Below are 25,331 nucleotides of genomic sequence, written 5' to 3'. Positions count from 1 at the left end.
TTTATTGATTCTGTCCGTTTAGCCACCGACGTGGCACATACCCTAACCACATCCATCCCAGTGAACTGAAAATAGGGAAAGAAGAAGAATGAGGAAATCATATATAACTCCCCTGGCGGTTGTAGACCTGACTCTTAAAGACAGACATGTTACAGGAAGAGGGGGAGAAGAACGAGGATATATCTAGTTCCACAGTTTCGAGGGTCGAGGAAAGGAAGAGGTATTCCTCGTCTTCCTGCACCTGAATATTTCTTTATGAATGGCCTTAAACAACGCACTTCTTAGACCGACCAGTGGAGGTTTATCCTCTCAACTGCTTTTCTAACGAGGTGGGAGGAGTAGAGGGTAGTGGGTGAGGTTGGGGGGTGTATGACTGTGTGTGTGTGTGTGGGAGAAAGGGAATATTAGCGTCTACTCAGGTCATTGACGACGGGTAAACACTGACACCTGAGGCATGTGAGTGGCTCATGCCTTTGTCCAGGACCCTTTTGGCCCGCGTTATCGATCCTTAAGGAGATCCACGGAAGGCCCCTTACCAGCACCGGCCCTCTCCTTTCAACCCCCACCGCAGGGGATGAGGGCTCTCAGCTCTGTGATGTCCTCACCTGATACCTCCCCCCTAATACTTAATAAGGGGATACTCAATACATCAGAGATTCATAGCTTGATATTGCTGTATTATTAGTTCACTGCTTTGTCGTATAAGTGTGTGTGTGTGTGTGTGTGTGTGTGTGTGTGTGTGTGTGTGTGTGTGTGTGTGTGTGTGTGTGTGTAAGTTCATTTTCTGTATCTATACACATTTGTCATTCTTCCGTCATCCCCAGAATGAGATGAGGAATTGATGGTCAGCGTAGTACGTAATCAATAATCAGGGCAGCGCTTAACACATTGGTCCTGCCAGACGGGTGTTAGCGGGAGGATACACTCGCTAGCATCAGCGTCAGTGTCTCTCAAGACTGTGGAAAGCGAAGGTACGAATCCAAAACACGACGGTACGACGGCTCATTTTAAGGCAAGATGGTACGACCACGCCGTTATGACAAGTGCCGTACCGTCAGGTTTTAAGAGTACCCACACACACACTCGTGGTCATGGGTCGTACCGTTGTGGTCTAAGGGTACACACTCTCGTGGTCATAGGTCGTACCGTCGTGATCATGGGTCGTACCGTCGTGGTTTAAGGGTACACACTCTCGTGGTCATGGGTCGTACCGTCGTGGTTTAAGGGTACACACACTCGTGGTCATGGGTCGTACCGTCGTGGTCATGGGTCGTACCGTCGTGGTCTAGGGGTACACACCTTCGTGGTCATGGGTCGCACCGTCGAGGTCAAGGGTCGTACCGTCGTCCGCAAGGGTCGCGCCGTCGTGGTTAACTGGTCGTTGTGGGAAAAACAAACTTTGGCATAACTTATGTCCCTAATCCTCTGGGTAGACAAGGTGACCCTGAGGATAAGACGCCCCACTTTACCCCCACTGCAGAGTAGCGCCTCCTCACCCTGCAGTGGCCCCAACCCCTTACCTTCACGCGATACGTCTGATCAAGGCAGCAATACCTTTTCTGTGGACAACAAAGAACCTCCCAAGACAGCGATCCAGTGTACAATCCAACGACGCTGGAGAAAAGTGTGTCCTCTATCATACAGGTTTCAACACACAACCATCCTCGGCTTTGGTCACACAGTCATTCCACCTCTCTGTCCTACAAACACTGGTGTCTGAAGACATCTCCCATGTGAGTGGAAATTCAATGCCGATACGCAGTCCTCTGAATATCACACAACTTACCATCGTATCCAGACTGCACAGTGACTCAGTGACAGATGAGAATCACTGCCCACATACTACCTCCTGGCCCTCCTCCGCTCCTTACCTGCCAACACAAGAGAGAAAGAAATATTAGCGACGCACGCGAAATATTCACTGTCGTGTAAAATAAATCTATGGGAATTCCTGCTAATTTTAAGGGACTTCAGGTACTACTAAACACGTCTGAATTTGATACTCTTTAACAGACAAACATACAGAAATTTGTGATCTCATTATTTTCCTTTCTTTTTGGTCGAGAGAATAAAAGAATATATATATATATATATATATATATATATATATATATATATATATATATATATATATATATATATATATATATATGTTTTGTCTCGAAAGGTATTGAATAGTTTTCACTTCTTTAAAAACTTTCTTTGAAAGTATACAACAAGAACGACGAACGTCATCTTGCATGAGTCATTCCTTTAGAATATCAAAGACAAGAATGACTCACGTTATCTTGCACGAGTCATTCCATTACCGTAATGTCTCGATCGCATGCACAACTTGGTGATGGACTCCACCATCGTCTCTGGCCTGAAGGGACTTCACAGCTCCCCGACTTTCAGTCAGCCTATCTCCCATATCAGCCAATCTCCATTGTCAGCCTAACTCGGCTATCAGGCCATCCCCATACTTTTAGCTCATCTCCGCTGTCAGCCCAGCTCCCCATCACCTCATCACTCGACTCTTCCTGCTGACGTTTAATGTAAAATATTATGAAAGGCTCTGAAGACTCCTCCGTCAGCCAGCTATTAATGGAGAGTTTTTGTTTCGTCCAACAAAGAGAGGTTGTCGGAGCGAGACAAGGGCGTCGACACTGTAGGCAGCCTCGCTCCTTCAATTCCCTCAGGCCCCGATCGTTTCCCGTCCAGCGTCTGTGACGACCTAACCCCAAATAGGTAATCGTTATCTACCTTAGAAACGAAAAGAAGAGAAGAGAAGAGAGAAAGAGAGAGAGAGAGAGAGAGAGAGAGAGAGAGAGAGAGAGAGAGAGAGAGAGAGAGAGAGAGAGAGAGAGAGAGAGAGAGAGAGAGAGAGAGAGAAAGGAAGATGCCAAAGGTATAAGAGTATCGCCATAGTTCTACCAGCCCCTCAAAAGCCAAACCCAAATACAAAAAAATTAGCAATAGAAATATGTCGTAAATATATGTAAGTGCCCAAAAAAAAAAGTATGCAAGCCAGAGCTAGAATGATACCACAACAGACACATGATCCTCATATGCTAGCGTCACTGAGGTGCTGATTGATGTTCAGATGATGAAAGAATAAGAAACCAGTTTTCTTCGACTGATAAGTGTCATGTTGGGATGATGGTCTCTTTTAAACTTATCATCAGAATTCTTGTTTGCAGACTTCATGAGATTACCATCCAAGCTCCATCTTACTATTCAGCAAGTACTTCGTTCATACTCCTGTTGGCTGATTATATGTATAATGACGTAATACATTTACATTATATGCATCACCAGACAACAAAGAAAGAAATGAGGAAAGTCAAAAACAAGGCAGTAGTCTCCCCTCCCTGAGCAGCAACATCCCGGTACTTGCTTCCCCTCCTGAGCACCTGGTATTCATCTGGACGCTACTACATCGGTGCCAAATGAGTAGACCTGATCGAAGGTGACAGTTCGCCAGTCATTTCAGTGATGTTGTGGTTTAATCTGATCATTCGCGTCCACCAGAAGGATCTCTGAAGATGACAAGACCCGCATATTAAGTCTGCCAGAAAGAAAGTTCCAATTCGGTTGATCCTGTGGTATCTGTGGAGACGACACACGATCACATTGGACGATGCAAAGTGATGATGACGACGACTCATCAGGTGAGCCAAAAAGTACTTTACATTTAACCAATTTCTTGCTTAATTTCTTGTAATGAATCTCTGGTCGCTCTTTCTTTGGACGTTCCAAAGACTTGTTGCCTGTCTCAGAAAAAAAATGAAGGTTGTGATAAGAATTCCTCTCCATCTACCTTCTTCTATGGTGGGGCAATATCAAGGACATATAAAGTCCCCCTGTACCTCACCTCTGTTATATAGGTACCATCTTTCTTGCCTTCTTCTGGACCTTCTCTAACAGATTATTTCTATCATTGAATCAAATACGATAACCAAACCTGGGATACATATTCTAACTTAGGTCTAATATGAAGTATTTATTGATTCTGTCCGTTTAGCCACCGACGTGGCACATACCCTAACCACATCCATCCCAGGTGAACTGAAAATAGGGAAAGAAGAAGAATGAGGAAATCATATATAACTCCCCTGGCGGTTGTAGACCTGACTCTTAAAGACAGACATGTTACAGGAAGAGGGGGAGAAGAACGAGGATATATCTAGTTCCACAGTTTCGAGGGTCGAGGAAAGGAAGAGGTATTCCTCGTCTTCCTGCACCTGAATATTTCTTTATGAATGGCCTTAAACAACGCACTTCTTAGACCGACCAGTGGAGGTTTATCCTCTCAACTGCTTTTCTAACGAGGTGGGAGGAGTAGAGGGTAGTGGGTGAGGTTGGGGGGTGTATGACTGTGTGTGTGTGTGTGTGTGTGTGTGTGTGTGTGTGTGTGTGTGTGTGTGCAAGTACGCGCATGCATGTCCGCGTGCGTGCGTGTGTGGGTTGGGAGTTATTTACTTATTCAGAGCCTGTGATCAATATGGCTCATTACACACTCTAAATGTAGACCTTCATACGCAGACACGAGCAGGTATGCGCGCGCGCGCGATTACACACACACACACACACACTTAGAAAACGAGTTTATCTTCATCCACTCCCCCACACACAACTAACCCCCACTGCAAATGGTTGTCCATTCCCTCCACCTCATGCCAACCAACGACACCTTTATGACCTTAAAACCCGGGCGTCGAACTCTGTCCATGCAGTACCTTGTGTTACAAGACTGGTTACTGTCTGATATCATGATCGTATGGTAACGTGCACAACGAGCATCCAGGGGCGCTTGCGCACACACACACTCCAGCCTGGAGGAGGAGGAAGAGGTTAAACCAGTATTGCCGTAAACTACACCCGTCCTAGACCTGTGTTCGGCCGGCTTATAAAACGATCATAACAATGATCTCCCGTTATGGGAGGTGGCTTGGGGCAGATAGCCCCAGCCCCCGTTCCCACCATGAACTGGGGCAATATTCATCCTCCGACAGAATCCTGCTGGGCCTCTGGAATAGCGAGTTGTAAAGGGGAATACACACTGTGGTGCCGAGAAGGGTGCTGTACTGGCAGCTGGATGTGACGGATTCACCTTTAGCCCGGGGACAAGGGCATTGGTTCGAATCTTGGATGCGGCAGTCACCCCAGCTGTTCATCTAACTCTGACGGTTGGTCGATAGAGTGGGTAACTGGTTTAGGCTAGTATGTGTGTGTGTATATATATATATATATATATATATATATATATATATATATATATATATATATATATATTCCTATGAGTCCACGGGGAAAATGAAACACGATAAGTTCCCAAGTGCACTTTCGTGTAATAATCACATCATCAGGGGAGACACATGTTTACCAAATGGCGTCCTAGCTTCGTCTTTTCGATGTATATCAACTGACTTTAATTTCTCTCTTGTGTCTCCCCTGATGATGTGTTAATTACACGAAAGTGCACTTGGGAAATTTTCGTGTCTCATTTTCCCCGTGGACTCATAGGAATATATATATATATATATATATATATATATATATATATATATATATATATATATATATATATATATATATATATATATATTACGATAGTGAGATGGCCTTGATGGGGGGTATTTACTCGCCCACGCCGTCTCAGCTAACATGAAGAAAAAAAGGACAAAGATGCAGAGGAGCTTGTGTTGGGCATAGTGTGGGAGATGTAATGGAGAAGGTGAGGGAGTTGGGGAAGAGGGGGAAGAAGGAGGGGGAAGATATACAGGCAATGTTTTACGGGAGGGCGTTAAGTCAGGCTCAAGTGTTGGGGGTGTTGTAGGGGAAATTGCCAGTGGGAAGATGCTGGAGGCGTAATGGACAAGGCAGGGAATACACTCGTGGAGGCCAGAGCACCACCCGTATTCCAGGGAAGATTTTCTACTCTCTTGAGCGAGACGGTACGATCCTTGAGGACGACGGTACGATCCTTGAGGACGACGGTACGATCCTTGAGCGAGACGGTACGACCCTTGAGTGCGACGGTACGACCCTTGAGGAAGACGGTACGATCCTTGAGGGCGACGATATGACCCTTGAGGGCGACGGTATGACCCTCGAGGGCGACGGTACGACCCTTGAGGGCGACCGTGCGACCCTTGAGCGAGACGGTGCGACCCTCGAGGGCGACGGTGCGACCCTTGAGGGTGACGGTTCGACCCTTGAGGAAGACGGTACGACCCCTGAGGGCGACGGTACGACCCTTGAGGGTGACGGTTCGACCCTTGAGGACGACGGTACGACCCTCAAGGGTGACGGTACGACCCTTGAGGGCGACGGTGCGACCTTTGAGGACGACGGTGCGACTCTTCAGCACAACGTTCAATCCTTGAGCACAAGGGCACGATCCTTGAGCGCCACGAATACGACCCTCAAGCGCGACGGTACATCCCTTGAGGGCGACATATATATAGTGCCTCGATCGAGAAGGTGCGACCCTTGAGCACGACAGTCCTATATTTGAGGGCGATGGTGCCTCGACCCTTGAGCACAACGTTCTGACCCTCGAGTACGAGTGCACGATCAGGGTATGGAAGAAGCAAGACTCTGTTTATGGCAGCCAACAAAATTCGGATTCGCGATTAAACCAGTTGAGAACGCTACAGACAGACGCAGAAAATGTTATAACATCAGCACGTGCGGCTGCAATAGACGTGATGCTCCGGGAAACAGCGTCTTAGGAAGAATGTGGAGCAATGAATGTGTATGGGTGAGATGAGTTTACCTTTGGTGCCACGTCAGACGAGGGTCGTCCCAGTTTACTCTTGGTACCACGTCAGACGAGGATCACCTCACTCTACTCTCAGCCCCACATCAGACGAGGATCACCTCACTCTACTCTCAGCCCCACATCAGACGAGGATCACCTCACTCTACTCTCAGCCCCACGTCAGACGAGGATCACCTCACTCTACTCTCAGCCCCACGTCAGACGAGGATCACCTCACTCTACTCTCAGCCCCACGTCAGACGAGGATGGATACTGAACCTGAAGTGTGTGTGTGTGTGTGTGTGTTGGCGTAGTGGTTGAGAGTCTCCCTGCGTCCAGCCCCACAACTGTGGTAGCCAGATAGGGAGGCAGGGCATCGCAAGCTCTACTTTAAGGTGAGGCGTGCCCACCCCTGGTTCTCCTGTGCTCTTCAAACGCCCCCATCCCATCCCCCAACCCCTTTTTCCTCCCTCCCTCAGGTGAACCTCGATACTCTCTTTGCTTGTGAAATATATATATATATATATATATATATATATATATATATATATATATATATATATATATATATATATATATATATATATATATATATATATAATGGCTAGGACGCCATTTGTTTACCAAATGGCGTCCTAGCTGCTTCTCTTCGATGTATATCAACTGACTGTTATATTTCTCTCTTGTGTCACCCCTGATGATGTGATTATTACACGAAAGTGCACTTGGGAACTTTTCGTGTTTCATTTTCCCCGTGGACTCATAGGAATATATATATATATATATATATATATATATATATATATATATATATATATATATATATATATATATATATATATACTAAACTAGAAGACTTCCCTGGAAATTAAACTTGCCGATCTGAGACCCTGGCGACACGCTCTTCCTCTGTAACTAAGGCGAGAGAGGCGGGTTGGTTAAAGGGGATTCTCAGGCCCCTCCTCCTCCTCTTCCTCCTCCCCATCCCCTCTGGAGGAACATTTTACCCACATCCTCCATAAAGCTAGAGGCCGACAAGTTCCCCTTCCCTCCACACCTCCGCCTGACAGAGGCCCAGGTATAGCCGTAAGTCACGGAGAAGAAGACGGAGTATATACAGTAATGGAGGGACGATCAGTGGGAGGTGTAATTTCCAGTGATGGATGATGGGTCGTGGGGTTATTCGCCCACCTGGACGGTGCAAGCAGATACTCCAGCATCCAACGCTGTTCGAACTCTCCTACCCCTATGGAAAATAATATCTAGAACCAACATCAAGTTTATATTGCAGGTCTTCTTCTTCTTCTTCTCCTTCTTCTTCTCCTTTCCCTCCTCTTCCTCTCTTTTTTTTTTCCTTTTTCCTTCACGCCAGAATCAACACAATTTGGGCTATATTAAAGTTACCATCTGGGATACGAGAGGAGGAAGGCTTGGTGGCACCTCCTGCCAGCCAGGCATGCGTGGGCGTCTTGGCCAAGATACGGGTTTCTGGGCCCTTGATAAGGGGAAGGTGACAGACTACCACATCATCATGTCCCCTGGTCAACTCACAACCGAAATATCACTCCACTAAAAACGCACACAGTAACAGCAAGAATTTCTAAGCAGCTGGAATATATCGCCATTGGGATATATATATATATATATATATATATATATATATATATATATATATATATATATATATATATATATATATATATATATATTATCCCTGGGGATAGGGGATTAAGAATACTTCCCACGTATTCCCTGCGTGTCGTAGAAGGCGACTAAAAGGGGAGGGAGCGGGGGTCTGGAATTCCTCCCCCTCTCGTTTTTTTTAAGTTTCCAAAAGAAGGAACAGAGTGGGGCCAGGTGAGGATATGCCAAAAAAGGCCCAGTCCTCCGTTCTTAACGCTACCTCGCTAACGCGGGAAATGGCGAATAGTTTAAAAGAAAAGAAAGATATATATATATATATATATATATATATATATATATATATATATATATATATATATATATATATATATATATATATAACTTGGACCACAGTGAAATCAATGCTTTCATTCCCTTGAAAACATTCTGTAGGGATGTTAACAATGTCATATGTATATGAATATGTCTGGCACACATACGTTTGTCCGTGTGTGTGTGTGTGTGTGTGTGTGTGTGTGTGTGTGTGTGTGTGTGTGTGTGTGTGTGTGTGTGTGTAAGATCAATACTGACTTGGTGACACGCAAGGAAAGTGCCACAAGCCACCTTGCCATACTCTTTCCTCACACTCACTTCCGTAATGATCAACTCGTACTAAAAGAAAATGATAAATGACCCAATCGACACCAGAGGAACACGGACACATATTTTCATTCAGGTCACAACAACGAACACTAAAAGTTAGGTATTTGACGATATTGCAGCAGCAGCAGGGCTACCACGTCCCACATAACAACAGGTATTGGACTTCTGGCTATATAGCCTCAGTTACCTGAAACTGCTAGAATACAGCCAATTATTTTAGCTCCGCCAGCACTAAGGTACGCACCTTTTAGCCAGAAGGACGTCCAATAGCACTCTTCGCTGTCATAGCCTAGCTCTGACGCACACCCAGGGTTGTACCGTAACTTTCTAGCGAATAAAATTTCTACCAACCTTTACAATGTTTTCCAAGTTCTGGTTGATGCCACACGTAAAACTCAACCAAATTGTTTGCATTCGTTTTTTTCTTTTTTATTTTTCATTTATCACAAACATAACTGTTGGAAATGGTCGTAAACAAAGGCATTCCTCGTTCCAAATCCAGTGTTCATAAAAGCAGAAATATTTATCGGCACGCAGAGGGGCGAAGACTTCACACGAGAGAATCCATAAAGGAAAGCGAACGAAGACCAACACACGCACATCTTCACCCAAAACCCACTCAAGCCAACTTTAACCTAACTTACCCTGGCGTGATCGAATTTACACCCGAACATAACCTTACCTAAACCCATCCTAAATTTAACCTAATCTACTCTTAACTTCACATCAACCACAGCAAATTAAACCTAATCTACGCTAACCAAGCCCAAGAGACCTGCCTGCCTCTGCCACTGCTAAACGCTGGCCAATATGTAAAACAAGTGACACGGGTGAGAGTCCGCGGGTGCGGAGGCGCGGTATTGATTGTCCCGCTGCCTCCATGAGCCAGCCCCAAGTGACGCCAGTTGTCTGTTCCCCGGACACACACACACACACACATACACCTTGCCGCTCCAACCTGAAAGGCTGCCTAATTTACACCACGCCTTGTGGGAGGGGGGGGCTTTCTCGATGACACGATGTAACGCTGCTCTGCTCCGTTGTGATGACTAATTTACACCATGACACCACGCCCTCTGGGTCTCCTTGAAGACCTGGCCCCCGTTGGACCTCATACCTTGATGATTGTCTGGTTATTATCATTACTCAAGCCATACTTTCTTGGTTTGTTTGTCTTCCTGACATCTAACAGCTGCATAAGCAATTTACCGAAATTACAGCCCCCATTTCTTGAAGAAGACGTAAAGATAAAATGTTTTAATTCTTCTTCCAAAAATCATCAGCATAAAATTTTCTCTGATTTCATTTGACTAAGTTGTTTTATCTCTTAACCGTAAGGGACTTTTATCTTGGTTTATGCTTAGATTGAGAACACAGGCCTTCGTACTGACACATCACAACATACATGCATCTAGACTCCGACGAATGTTAGGTTAGGTTAGGTTAGGTTAGGTGCCTCCCCCTGTAGTGGAGGGGAAAGAGAAGAGTTGGCAGAAGCCAAGATGTCATCTATATAAGTTGAGGTTAAAGCCGAACAACCGGTTCTCCTCTTATATGAGTGAGAGGTACATGCACAAATGTTACAGCTAGGCTGCCTCCTCGCATAACAGAGTGGTACAGTTAGACATACAGAGTTCATGCAGGCAAAGCACATCTTATACGAGAAAGGTAATATATGTATCAATATATATCTATGTCTGTATGACAGGATGAATGTACTAATTCTGAAGCTACTGTATCCATCCATGTGGTATTCATCAGGTACCAGTCTCTACGTAATTAAATAAACGCAAGAATTTTGTCACATACACTGTCCTTGAAGCTCAAGGCTGACGAGAAATACATATATGACTTTAAATGATACTATTCTCCAGCGTTTGAAGCTAAAGGCTTATGAGAAATATACATTAAGCTCTGAAGAACACTAGTGAACTGTCTCAGAAGCTAAAGACCGATGTGAAATATACATAAGACTGAATAATACTTTCTTTCTTTCTTTTAAACTATTCGCCATTTCCCGCGTTAGCGAGGTAGCGTTAGGAACAGAGGACTGGGCCTTTTTTGGAATATCCTCACCTGGCCCCCTCTGTTCCTTCTTTTGGAAAAATTAAAAAAAAAGAGAGTATAATTGAAGTTGCAAGCTACTGAGAAATATGTATAAGACTTCAAATACTACTAACGAACTGTCTTTGAAGGAAAAGACTGACGAGATATAGACATAAGACTTGGAATGATACTATCCACCTGTTTTTGAAGCCAAAGGTTGATGAGAAGTACACATATGACTTTCAAAAACACCATTTAGCCTTTTTTGGAAGCCAAAAGCTGATGAGAAATACACAGAAGGCTTTGAATAACACCATTCAGTCGTGTCTGTAGCGAGAGGCTGATGAGAAAGCCGACCAAGAGGGCATGACAACACACTCCATGTATAAACACCTCTGGACATCGACCTATCTCCTCCTGTTGAGCTCGATGAGTGGGATCACTCAGCTTCCTCCCTCCCTCCTCCTCACCCCACTTCTGCCGGGAGCTGGCACAACAAGTCATTATGATCGGGAGGTCTCGACAGCACTCAGGAGGTCCAAGTGCCTCCCTAGAGTGTTGGCTGAGGAGCTACTGACTCTCGACAGTCGGTGGTGAGCGGCAGGCGAAGGATAGATACATTGTTCCCACGAAAGCTGGTAAGTGGGCCAGTCACGGAGCATCGGCAAGTCGAGACATCTTCGAAGGGGGGGAGTTTTATGGGGTTACGAAGACTTCGGTGTTTGTGAGGTTATAAAAAAAGGCTTCTAATTTCTTTAGGGAAGGTGTTATAGTTACCCACGTCTGGCCCTTCACAAGGTCAGTGTGAAGACAATCGGTTCCAATAATGACAACGTGTACACAACTCACTTCGAAGAGTTGCGAAAAAGAAAATAGAATATAAAAGATCATAAGTCGTCATTCACAACATATGACGGTTCAATAATTACTGGCAGAGGGACAGCACAGTCTACTGTTAGAGACGGTGGTAAGTGCGTCCTTGAGTTTTTGAGTTTTGAAATATTTATCGTCTGGATAGACAAAGCAGATGGGAGAGAGGCTAGGTGAAGGACACATGTCTACGAGAAGGAGGAGGCAAATACAGACCGTGCAAGATGTTGATGTGGCAAAATTGTTGTGGAAATTTTTCAACTGGTGTTACGTGAAATTCAGTGTTCTCTACTGTAGACGTAAGACTAATGGGATTCGTATGGCGTTCTCTGCTGTAAATAATAGCAAACTTGGTGCTAATTACTGTGTTCTCTAACTGTAATAATGACCAACTTAGTGCTAACTGATTATGATGTTCTCTACTGTCAATATGAGACGCTTGGTGTTCAAGTATGGCGTTCTTTAATGTAATTATGAGAAGTTTGGTGGTAAATTATTTTATGATGTTCTCAACTGTAAAGCTTAGTGCAAAGTAATTATGTTTTCTACTTAACGAATAATACAGGTAGGATTCCATTAACGGTAGAGAGAGCAGATTATCTTGACTGTATGATATGGTTATAATGATAACATGACTGACGGAGATGTTATCATATATATGTATATATATATATATATATATATATTATCCCTGGGGATAGGGGAGAAAGAATACTTCCCACGTATTCCCTGCGTGTCGTAGAAGGCGACTAAAAGGGAAGGGAGCGGGGGGCTGGAAATCCTCCCCTCTCAATTTTTTTTTTAATTTTCCAAAAGAAGGAACAGAGAAGGGGGCCAGGTGAGGATATTCCCTCAATGGCCCAGTTCTCTGTTCTTAACGCTACCTCGCTAACGCGGGAAATGGCGAATAGTTTGAAAAAAAAAAAAAAAAAAAAATATATATATATATATATATATATATATATATATATATATATATATATATATATATATATATATATATATATATATATATATGAACGAATGTGGCCTTTGTTGCCTTTGCCTAGCGATAGCTCGCATGCGCGCTGGGGTAGGGGGGTGCCATTTCATGTGTACATGGCGGGCGGTTGCGACAGAACGAATGAAGGCAGCAAGTATGAATATGTACATGTGTATATATGTATATGTCTGTGTATGTATATGTATGTATACGTTGAAATGTATAGGTATGTATGTGTGCGTGTGTGGGCGCTTATGTATATACATGTGTATGTGTGTGGGTTGGGCCATTCTTTCGTATGTTTCCTTGCGCTACCTCGCTAACGCGGGAGACAGCGACAAAGTATAATAGATAGAAAAATAGATAATATATATATATATATATATATATATATATATATATATACATATATTTCTTTTTTTTCATACTACTCGCCATTTCCCGCATCAGCGAGGTAGCGTTAAGAACAGAGGACTGGGCCTTTGAAGGAATATCCTCACCTGGACCCCTTCTCTTTTCCTTCTTTTGGAAAAAAAAAATGAGACGGGAGGATTTCCAGCCCCGTGCTCCCTCCCCTTTTAGTCGCCTTCTACGACACGCAGGGAATACGTGGAAAGTATTCTTTCTCTCCTATCCCCAGGGATAATATATATATATATATATATATATATATATATATATATATATATATATATATATATATATATATATATATATATATATATACGAAACCCCCCAAAATGAAAAGAGCAAAGTTTTCATAAAAGTTAATAAGAGTTTCGCCTCTGTATAAGTTTATGGGCGAGAGTTCCACTTGCTTGGCAGTTTACGTAAGAAAAGTTGCGTCTTTATCTAATTCTGTGATAATACTTACGTCTCTGTGAGGGATTTACGACCAGATGGTTGCGTCTCCAAGTTTATGTCCAGAGACTTATGGTTTTGGATAATTGACCAGAGAGTTACGTCTGTAGGTTTATGGCCAGAGAGTTACGCCTCTGGGTTTATGACCAGAGAGTTACGTCCTTAGGTCTATAACCAGAGTTACGTCCTTGGGTTTATGACCAGAGACTTAGGGTTTTAGGTAATTGACCAGAGAGTTACGTCTTTAGGTTTATGACCAGAGAGTTACGTCTCTGGGTTTATGACCAGAGAGTTACGCCTCTGGGTTTATGACCAGAGAGTTACGTCCTTAGGTCTATAACCAGAGTTACGTCCTTGGGTTTATGACCAGAGACTTAGGGTTTTAGGTAATTGACCAGAGAGTTACGTCTCTAGGTTTATGACCAGAGAGTTACGCCTCTGGGTTTATGACCAGAGAGTTACGTCCTTAGGTCTATAACCAGAGTTCGTACCCTTGGGTTTATGACCAGGACTATAGGGATTTTCGGTAATTGACCAGAGAGTTACGTCTCTAGGTTTATGACCAGAGAGTTACGCCTCCTGGTTTTATGACCAGAGAGTTACGCCTACTGGGTTTATGACCGAGAGTTACGTCTTTAGGTCTATAACCTGAGTTACGTCCTTGGGTTATGGACCAGAGACTTAGGTTTTAGGTAATTGGACCAGAGAGTTACCGGCTTTAGTTTATGACCAGAGAGTTACGCCTCCGGGGTTTATGACCAGAGAGTTACGCCTCTGGGTTTATGACCAGAGAGTTACGTCCTTAGGTCTATAACCAGAGTTACGCCTTGGGTTTATGACCAGAGACTTAGGGTTTTAGGTAATTGACCAGAGAGTTACGTCATCTAGGTTTAATGACCAGAGAGTTACGCCTCTGGGGTTTATGACCAGAGAGTTACGCCCCTGGGTTTATGACCAGAGAGTTACGTACCTAGGTCCTATAACCAGGTTACGTCCTTGGGTTTATGACCAGAGACTTAGGGTTTTAGGTAATTGACCAGAGAGTTACGTCTCTAGGTTTATGACCAGAGAGTTACGCCTCTGGGTTTATGACCAGAGAGTTACGCCTCTGGGTTTATGACCAGAGAGTTACGTCTCTGGGTTTATGACCAGAGAGTTACGTCTTGAAACTAATGACCAGAGAGTTACATCTTTGGGTTATTGAGCAGAGAGTTACGTCTTCGGGTTTATGACCAGAGAGAGTTACGTCTTCGGGTTTGTGACCAGAGAGTTACGTTTCTCAGGGTCTATATCCACGAGAGTTACGTCTCTTCATCTAAAGGCCTGGATACCATACTCAAGGGTCGTGCTGTCGTGCGCAAGGGACGTACCGTCGTGCCCAAGGAACGTACCGTCGTGCCCAAGGAACGTAAAGTCGCGCCCAAGGAACGTACCGTCGTGCTCAAGGGCCGTACCGTCGTGCCCAAGGAACGTACCGTCGTGCCTAAGGAACGTACCGTCGTGCCCAAGTGCCGTACCGTCGTGCCCAAGGGACGTACCGTCGTGCCCAAGGAACGTACCGTCGTGCCCAAGGAACGTACCGTCGTGCCTAAGGGACGTACCGTCGTGCCCAAGGAACGTACCGTCGCGCCCAAGGAACGTACCGTCGTGCCTAAGGGACGTACCGTCGTGCCCAAGGAACGTACCGTCGTGCTCAAGGGCCGTACCGTCGCACATAAGGGACGTACCGTCGTTAAAACGAGACGTCCCGTCGTGCTCAGGGATCGCACCTGTTTCTCATGGGACGTACTGTCGTGCCTAAGGGACGTACCGTCGCGCCCAAGGGACGTACCGTCGTGCCCAAGACGTAAAGACTGAGCAGATGGGTAAGAAAAAAAAATTGTATCCAGAAATGAGTGGGGGCGGTCGTCCATACACGACAACCATTGTTGTGGTCGTCTAGTGGGAAACGGAGGAAACATTTCTTATTTTTTTGAGAATGTGTCGTTTCTATATATTGGAGGAGGGGAAAAAAGTTAAAACGCCCAGAGGTTATTTTATTTTCTTTTTATCCCCGCCTCCTGCTGGTGACGTAGACGAAGACGTAAGCGACAGAATGCGTTTTCTTTTTTCTTTCTGTTTTCTTTTTCTTTTAGGATTTTTACCACAAGTTTTCTATCCACAAGCTTGTGATGTTTCCTGGAGGTGAGTGATGTGTCATGTGTTTCTACTAGGGGCTCTTGGAGTGTGAGAGAGAGAGAGAGAGAGAGAGAGAGAGAGAGAGAGAGAGAGAGAGAGAGAGAGAGAGAGAGAGAGAGAGAGAGAGAGAGAGAGAGCGTGATCTTACTCTATATTTATCATTATCATTATTATCATTATTATTATTATCATTATTATCATTATTATTATCATCATTATCTCTATCATTACTATTATTTATTATTATTATTATTATTATTATTATTATTATTATTATTATCATTATTATTATTATCATTACTATTATTATTATTATTATTATTATTATTATTATTATTATTATTATAATTATTATTATTATTACTATTATTATCATCATCATCATCATCATTATTATTATCATTATTATTATCATTATTATCATTATTATCATTATCATCATTATCATGATAGTTGATCGCCGCTTCCCGCGTCAGCGACGTAGCGTCAGGAAACAGACGAAGAGTGACCCATCCACCCATATACACACGTATATACATATACGCTCATACACGTACATATATATACATATACATACATATATACCTATGTACGTATGCCTACTCGCTTTCCTTCATCCATTCCCAACGCCACCCCCGCCCCACAGGAAACAGCATCGCCACCCCCCGCATCAGCGAGGTAGCGCCAGGGAAAACAGACCAAAAAGGTATATAAAGCCACAGAAGATATACGAACCATGACCCACCTCACTCGCTTGGAGCTAGTCAATCGATCTCTCCATCACGTATTGGACACTCTGGGGTTCGAACCCCGGATCTAGACCGGGGTCCAACGGTTAGCATCCCCTTTGTACTTTCCTCTTACGTTCCTCAAAATATATATATATATATATATATATATATATATATATATATATATATATATATATTACATGTGTCAAACACCAGCTTGTTCCCAGACCTAAGCAGGAAAATTCTCTCTCTCTCTCTCTCTCTCTCTCTCTCTCTCTCTCTCTCTCTCTCTCTCTCTCTCTCTCTCTCTCTCTCTCTCTCGGGAGATGGGGGCATCTACCACTTCCCCTGCCACCCCAACTGTGCATAAGGGGATGGGGAGGGGGGCAAGAGAGAGAGAGAGAGAGAGAGAGAGAGAGAGAGAGAGAGAGAGAGAGAGAGAGAGAGAGAGAGAGAGAGAGAGAGGAGAGCTGCTCCCCCCCTTCCTCCTCCCCCCCACACGCTCCTTGGGAGACATTGATCCACACTCTCCCCCTCCCATTCCCCCCCCCCCATCAGCCCCCTGCCCCAGGGTCCGGAAGTTTACACCCAGACCACACCCTCATCTCTCTCACCCACCCAGAGTCCTGTAGTCTACACCCAGACCACACCCTCATCTCTCTCACCCACCCAGAGTCCGGTAGTCTACACCCAGACCACACCCTCATCTCTCCCACCCACCCAGAGTCCGGTAGTCTACACCCAGACCACACCCTCATCTCTCTCACCCACCCAGAGTCCGGTAGTCTACACCCAGACCACACCCTTAACCTTACCACCTTCCCAGGGCAGGTCATTTCAAAACACAGGCCAACCTCTCCTTTCCCCTCAGCTGTCACCAATGGTCAAACAGTCCACACACATACACACACACACACACACATACACACACACACACACACACACACACACACATCCCTACCCTCCTCAACACCATCTGACGACACCCACACCTTCCACACCCAAGAGCTCCTAGACATGCAACAAACTTCCAGCATGTCTGTCAAACATTAACACTGGTGTCCTTGATGTCCACATGATAATCTCTCTTTACGAAAAAGTAAAATACGCAAAAAAAAAGAGAGAAAAGAGTTACCTGATCATTTGAATAATCATATCTGAGCAAAAAAGAACTTTTGTTTTTAAATGTTAGTTTACATCTTAGTTATTTTTGTTATTATTTATAAATACTGATCCAGTGGAGTCAGTGTGTGATGGAGGGGCAGGCAGTTCAAAGTGGATGATTGGAAGGGGGGAGAGAGGAGAGGGAAGACAGGCAGTGGGTGGAATACTCCACTATGTAAATGAAGCAAACTGTTGCTTTTCGCATCCCACATATCTTCAGGTCCCTCTAGCAAGCTAACTCCACCACCACTTAACACTGCTGACGCCCACCTTCGTATATTACGTGTACCGGTCAAGAGCATTGGGTGGGCATCAGTACGGTACGCTGGGTACCACTGGACACCAGGTACGTGTCATAGGAGGAAAACTATTACGGTAGGGATGGTACCCCAGGATATCATCTCGCAGGTATGGGTGGGAAACATCACGGTACGTATAGGGCAACAAGAGACCCTTCCCTAAGAGGGGTACATGACGGTACGAGCGGTACGACAGGGTACGAGTAAGCAGGACCCCCTCACACAACAGCCTATCCTTTGTTAAAGTGAGTGCCAGCCAAACTCAGGTCTTTCCCGGCCCTGAAGAAGACATGAGACACACTCGCAGGTACGGGTGGGAAACATCACGGTACGTATAGGGCAACAAGAGACCCTTCCCTTCCCTAAGAGGGGTACATGACGGTACGAGCGGTACGACAGGGTACGAGTAAGCAGCACCCCCACACACAACAGCCTATCCTTTGTTAAGGTGAGTGCCAGCCAAACTCAGGTCTTTCCCACCCCTGAAGAAGACATGAGACACACACACCACACAGACACCTCTATATCAAAGAACGACTCGACGACCTCCTTCAAAAAAAACAGGGGACGACTACATAACAACCTTTTTCAACAAGACTTCAGAGGAAACGCTGCATTTGCCAGCTGTCTCTGTCTCTGTCGTTTGAAGGCTTTACTCCAAAGTGGAAGTACCTCGGGGGTTTTGAGAGGAACAGACGAAGGGGAAGGGAGGGAGAGAGGAAGGAAGAGAGACACGGCGCCTCACAGCTCATCGGAAGGCAACGACTCCCACAGACACTGGCGTATCCATAGGAGGCGACAGTCCCCCCACAGACACCCGTGCCTACAGTGCCGACGACATCTCTACATAAAATGAGACTTTAGATTGAACAAGGACACAAGAAACAACTGTATATCTAAAGAAAGCAATGACAGAAACATAAGTGTATCTAGGAGAAACAAAGACACACACACAGAGGAAACAAAGACAAGAATCACCTGGGTCTAAAAAGAAAACGACACCGTGGCTCTCTGTGGTGTAAACGACGACTCAAAACACACGTCCCCATAGAAAGTGCCAACGACCACTTTTGTCCTCATAGAAAACGACAACTTCAGCAACTCTTATCTCTCTGTAGGAGACGACAACTCCAGCAACACCTACCTCCATGTAGGAGACGACAACTCCAACAACACCTACCTCCCTGTAGGAGACGACAACTCCAGCAACACCTACCTCCCTGTAGGAGACGACAACTCCAGCAACACCTGTGCCACCGCTGGGGAAAAAAAAAAAAGAACCCGAGGGAAATTACTCACACAAGAACGACTTTATTTCCATTTCTCTTTCGTGCAGAGTAAAACACACACTATTTACAGCGGAACCGTCGACTGAAAGTTTTTTCGTGTAGATAAGTATTTTTCTTTTTCTTTACTGAGTAAATTAGACCAGAAAAAAAAAGTGAATAAACCCGGTTTATTCCCGCATCCAGTAAAAGGCTCTTCATTAAGGAGGTTCATTTCCTACATGGGCAGCACTTGCTGCTTTGAAAACACCAAAAAAAGGCTACTCTCTCTCTCTCTCTCTCTCTCTCTCTCTCTCTCTCTCTCTCTCTCTCTCTCTCTCTCTCTCTCTCTCTCTTCAACACAGTGGAGTACATCATCCTGAACAGGGAACCAGATGTATCATTTCAGCTGAAGCTATGAAGACTATCACTGAAAAATACAAACACAAACATACATATATAATATATATATATATATATATATATATATATATATATATATATATATATATATATATATATATATATATATTCCTATGAGTCCACGGGGAAAATGAAACATGAAAAGTTCCCAAGTGCACTTTCGTGTAATAATCACATGATCAGGGGAGACACAAGAGAGAATCATATGTCAGTTGATATACATCGAAGAGACGAAGCTAGGACGAAGCTAGCCTCGTCTCTTCGATGTATATCAACTGACTTATGTATATGTACATATATCTAAATTGCTGCCCGAGGGGTCCCTTCTTGTAATGAGAGGCGCCTGCAGCACTCAGGAAGCTGGCCACGTCCAACCGTTGGGACCACAGAAAAAAAAAAATGGGTATCGGCAATGAGAAAACTGTATGAATGAGGAAGAAAATGAGAATAAGGCAGGCAATGAGAATGAGGAAGATGGTGAGAATGAGGAAGATGTTGAGAATGAGGAAGATGTTGAGAATGAGGAAGACGACGAGACACCACACCGCCCGACCCATCCTCCCAGCACCAGATGTACCGACTGTTTCTGGTCACATCATGAGCGCTCTCTACGAGCACCTCCCTCTCTTCAGGAGGAACACCCGACGGGCGCGCCTTTTTCAGGAGGATTTATCCTAGGCACGGTCTCTGCAGGAGAGGCCTCCTCCCTGACAAATGCACTTTCCAGGAGGGACTCCCAACCCCCCCATAGACACGGCCTATGCAGGAGGGCCTCCTCCCCCAAGCACGCCTTCTTCAGGAGGGCCTCCTCCCCCAAGCACGCCCTCTTCAGGAGGGCCTACCCCCGCAAGGTCTCTTCAGGACCGCCTCCTCCTTCGAGGGTAAGCCGTTGCCATAAGTGCCTCACCCTCGGGCACGACTCCTTGCGGAGAGTTTCCTTCGGGAATGCTGCTGCTTTTTCCTTCGACATTATGGAAATGGATGCACCTTGTAAAGGCAGAAGACCTGTATGAAGAGTTCCAGGACTTTTTCCCATCTTTCCTGGAAGTTCTTGAAGTCGCGGCCTTGTACTCTTCCACTTGTGACCTGGTATTCTTCTTCAAGTCTTGGTCTTGTACCCTTCCAGTCGTGGCCTAGTAGTGGTCTTGTATTCTTCCAGCATGGTCTTGCAATCTTCCAGTCGTGGTCTTGTATAATTCCAGCATGGTCTTGTAATCTTCCAGTCTTGGTCTTGTATTCTTCCAGTTGTGGCCCTTGTATTCTTCCAGTAGTGGTCTTATATTCTTCCAGCGTGGTCTTGTGTTCTTCCAACGTGGTCTTGTACTCTTCCAGTCCTGCTCTTGTATCTTCCAGCAATGGTCTTGTATTCTTCCAGTATGGTATTGCATTCTTCCAGTCGTGACTTGTAGCGCACTTCGCTAAGCAACAGTGCGAGGTGCTTTTCATGGAGTCCATTGCTAACTTGAATACCTCCAGGAACGAATTACCATATGTGTGATACACACTAAGTAAAATGTACAGCATATGATCACTGTACAGTTCCTGAGTTCTTGCGTGTCGCTCAGAAACATAGCCCGTGTCAAAAATTGACTTAAAGAAAAGAAAAACAGAGACTAGAGAGAGACTAGAATCAACAATTTAAAGTCTAGTTGAGAGAATATATAGAAGCTGAAATAGTAGAGATATCTATATGGCAAACTGGTCACATATCTCACTGATGGGGCACGTATAGTTTCAACCCACAAACCATCCACGAGCACAATTCTCATCACGAACAAAACTTCAAGTTGCGTTGAGCATGATTGCAACACCCTACCTTACACGTACATTACCGATTTGCCCCTGTTGCTCATCCACGTAGAGGAGGTAGTGAACGATACATTCCACCTCGTAGACTCAGTTCTACTGCCGTCAACCTCATCACTGTACAAACAATTCCTGAGTGCCCAACTAAACCTCTCTCTCTCTCTCTCTCTCTCTCTCTCTCTCTCTCTCTCTCTCTCTCTCTCTCTCTCTCTCTCTCTCTCTCTCATGACATAAACCCACCCTCGTCGAGTGTTCCACTGCCTCTCTCTCTCTCTCGTCCTGTTCAGATCTTGCCTTATCAAGGAAGAGATGATGTTCTGTCTACTGACCTCACTGATCGCCCTTGGTGGCTCCACTGTGCATAATGATCTTGAGTGGATGAACGAAGACACATTCTTCTTTCTGACACACCTTCTCCTGCAGGTACTCGATGGTCCTTTCTGACTCTGACGGTCGTCCAGGAAACACAGTAATTACTCTTCTTTACTACACTACTCTCCTTCAGACCTGTCGGGCACACGCACCCTCACCTCTGCAGCTCCCCTCCACCATCCTCATCTCTGCAGCTTCCCTCCACCATCCTCATCTCTGCAGCTCCCCTCCACCATCCTCATCTCTGCAGCTTCCCTCCACCATCCTCATCTCTGCAGCTCCCCTCCACCATCCTCATCTCTGCAGCTCCCCCTCCACCATCCTCATCTCTGCAGCTCCCCCTCCACCATCCTCATCTCTGCAGCTCCCCCTCCACCATCCTCATCTCTGTAGCTCCCCCTCCACCATCCTCATCTCTGCAGCTCCCCTCCACCATCCTCATCTCTGCAGCTCCCCTCTACTATCCTCCTCTCAGCAACTCCTCTCCATCAAGTCACCCACAACCTCACGAGAGAGAGAGAGAGCAAGTCTCCCTGTGCTCAAAACAACCTCACGAGAGAGAGAGAGAGAGAGAGAGCAAGTCTCCCTGTGCTCAAAACATTACTGGGACCCAATCTCCCGGGGATATGGAACTATCCTTTCCTCTCTCTGTTCCTCACAGACGATCTTCCTTCGCACCAAGGTTCGCCCGTCCTCACCACGGGTGTACCACGCAACACAAACACGCTACACAGCAACACAGCTTTCATCCCGTGGCGCACAAGGCGTGCAACACTGCATCAAATCAAGGGAATTCCATTATATCTCGTCTAAAAAGTGACGAAAAAGTAAATAAACTCCAACATACACCGTTCCTACTCGCTCAGCCCAACAGGGTCCAAACCTTTCTAGTTATGAAGCAATTCCATCTGAGCATCTTTTCTTTTTTCCAATCTTCCTTCAGTTTACCACTGTATCTCCCTGGTATGTACTGAAGCCCATTTCTAGTCCCCATTTAGATGTAATAAAGCCCATTTCTAGCCCCTACTCACATGTAGTGAAGCCAATTTCCAGTCCCCACTCACATGTGGTGAAGCCAATTTCCAGTTCCCACTCACATGTGGTGAAGCCAATATCCAGTCCCCACTCACATACTGTGAAGCCAATTTCTAGTCCCCACTCACATACTGTGAAGCCCATTCCTAGTCCCCGCTCACATATAGCAAAGCTCATTTCCAGTCCCCACTCACATGGAGTAAAGCCCTCATTATACCTACCAACAGCCCCATCAAAAGCATCTCCTGGATTCACCATAGATAGACAACAATGCATAAAAACCCTTCCAGACAAACTGGATTTCCTTTGTCTGGTTCATCCGAATACTGAACTTCTGGAAACACCCAAACCCACCTTCCTTTTTTCCCTATTCCCCCTCCATGACAACAGCCATATCCTCCGCCTCTACACTGGGTACTGCTCTCCAGTCTTCGCCGCCTCCTGCTAGATATAAACACTCCTTCATTCCTTTCGCTTCTCCATAGACTCGGTCCCTCCAACTTTTCCACTTCACTTTCCCCGGAGGTGGGCGCGACACAATGGCGCCTACTTTGCAATGAAGCCTGTTTCGTAATGACTCCTGCTTCGAAATGGCACTTGCTTCGTGGCACCTGTTCTATAATGACACCTGTTTCATAACGGCACCTGCTTCGTCGTGGTACCTACTGCATAACGACACCTGTTTCGTAATGGAGCCTGCTTCGTAATGACACCTGTTTCATCATGAAACCTGCTCCGAAACAGCACCTGCTTCGTAATTGCACCTGCTTCGCAATAGCACTTCCTTCAGAATGACACCTGTTTCATAATGGTATCTTTGTAATGACACCTGTCTCATAGTAACACAAGTTCCATAGCAGCACCTGCTTTATGATAGCATCTACTTCATAGTGGCACCTGATTCATATTAGCACCTGCTCCGTACTGGCACCAGCATCGGGGCCAATTATCGTAGGTGGCATACTGTATGTGGGTTATTGGAGAGTACATGTTACGTGATATCTCATGTGTACCACCAAATGTCAATGCAGTTGCCTTCCCTTCAAGAATAGGACTTCCTCCTCTACTTAACACGTGAAGCAACATCTCAGCTGTGGAGGTGTAGATAGGACAGTGCTCCACCCAGCCTTCATGGACAAATCTCAAGGTTTAACATGTCTAATAAACAGCCTTCGCCCCCAATACAGAATCTCACTTCACACCACCACCATCATCTTCTTCTTCATCATCATTCCTTTTGCTTCGTAGTCTCCATGTTACCCTTTTCATCATGTCGACCCTCTCACAGCACAGTGCTGGGGCAAAGTCCAGAACCTATCCCCCTCCTTAACACTCTGAACACGTACCTTACATTTGACTATCCCTCAGTCTTTCCCATCCCTCCCTCACCGCACACATTCATTGCACCTCCTCCCACTTCCTTCTTCTTGTCCTCCCTCTCCTGAGACATTCCCTCCTCCTCCTCCTCACTCCTCCTCATGCCATATACGAGCGTTAGGTACACAAACATTTGTCGTTCTCCCCCGACCGTAAGGTGTCAGGCCGAGGCTCTGTTTGGAGACAGGTTGTAACTACGTCAAGGAGACGGCCGCTATGTGTTCCTCACCTGTCACGCGTCCTATAGAATTTGTCAAGTGTGTGTGTGTGTGTGTATGAAGCCCCGAACAAAAGCGTACTAATATCAAGTGTCATCATCAGTTGAAAAGGACACCTGTGATGTATATATATATATATATATATATATATATATATATATATATATATATATATATATATATATATATACACCTAACTACTCACAAACTACACCATGAACACAGCTGAAGGAACTGGAGTTAGAAAGGCGCCATTTTCATACATTACCTCCCCACCTTCAAGCCTCATACACTGCCTCCCCACTTCAAAATACACCGCCACTTAGGAACCACTGGAACGAAAAAGGGGACAGTAAAGGTCTCGAAAGAAAATGGATCCCTTGAGATACTCAGCATAATGTACCGGGATGAGGGAATGGTACGTGTGGGGGTAACTACATGTGAAGCAACGTTAGACTACATGTAATCAGCTACATGTGAGTGGGAACGGTACACGGTACATGTTGTTAACTATATGTGTGAGGAGGGTACACAGTATGAGTAGCATACTACTGTGAGAGAACAGTACACGGTAAGTGTAGTATACTACGTGTAAGAGGAGGGTACACGGTAAGTGTAGCATACTACGTGTGACAGGACAGTACACGGTAAGTGTAGCATACTACATGTA

At 45.2% G+C, this 25,331-nt stretch overlaps 1 protein-coding gene across 8 annotated transcripts in view; it reads right to left on the bottom strand.

Moving 5' to 3' along the window:
* The window catches only part of Shab (Shaker cognate b), a 432,817-nt gene that overhangs the window by 199,253 nt on the left and 208,233 nt on the right, over nucleotides 1-25,331 (bottom strand). Inside the window, exon 3 of one of the 8 annotated variants that reach the window (XM_071665902.1) lies at nucleotides 1,787-1,871. The exons of the other annotated variants lie outside the window; for them this stretch is intronic. The gene's annotated coding sequence lies outside the window, so the exon portion shown is untranslated. The remainder of the gene's footprint in view (nucleotides 1-1,786; nucleotides 1,872-25,331) is intronic. 8 annotated transcript variants of the gene reach the window in all.

The sequence above is a fragment of the Panulirus ornatus genome, chromosome 10 (genome assembly GCF_036320965.1).
Source record: "Panulirus ornatus isolate Po-2019 chromosome 10, ASM3632096v1, whole genome shotgun sequence".
Classification (NCBI taxonomy): Eukaryota; Metazoa; Arthropoda; class Malacostraca; order Decapoda; family Palinuridae; genus Panulirus; species Panulirus ornatus.
The sequence above is the reverse complement of the archived record's forward strand: the minus strand, read 5'-3'. Positions and strand labels throughout refer to the sequence as shown.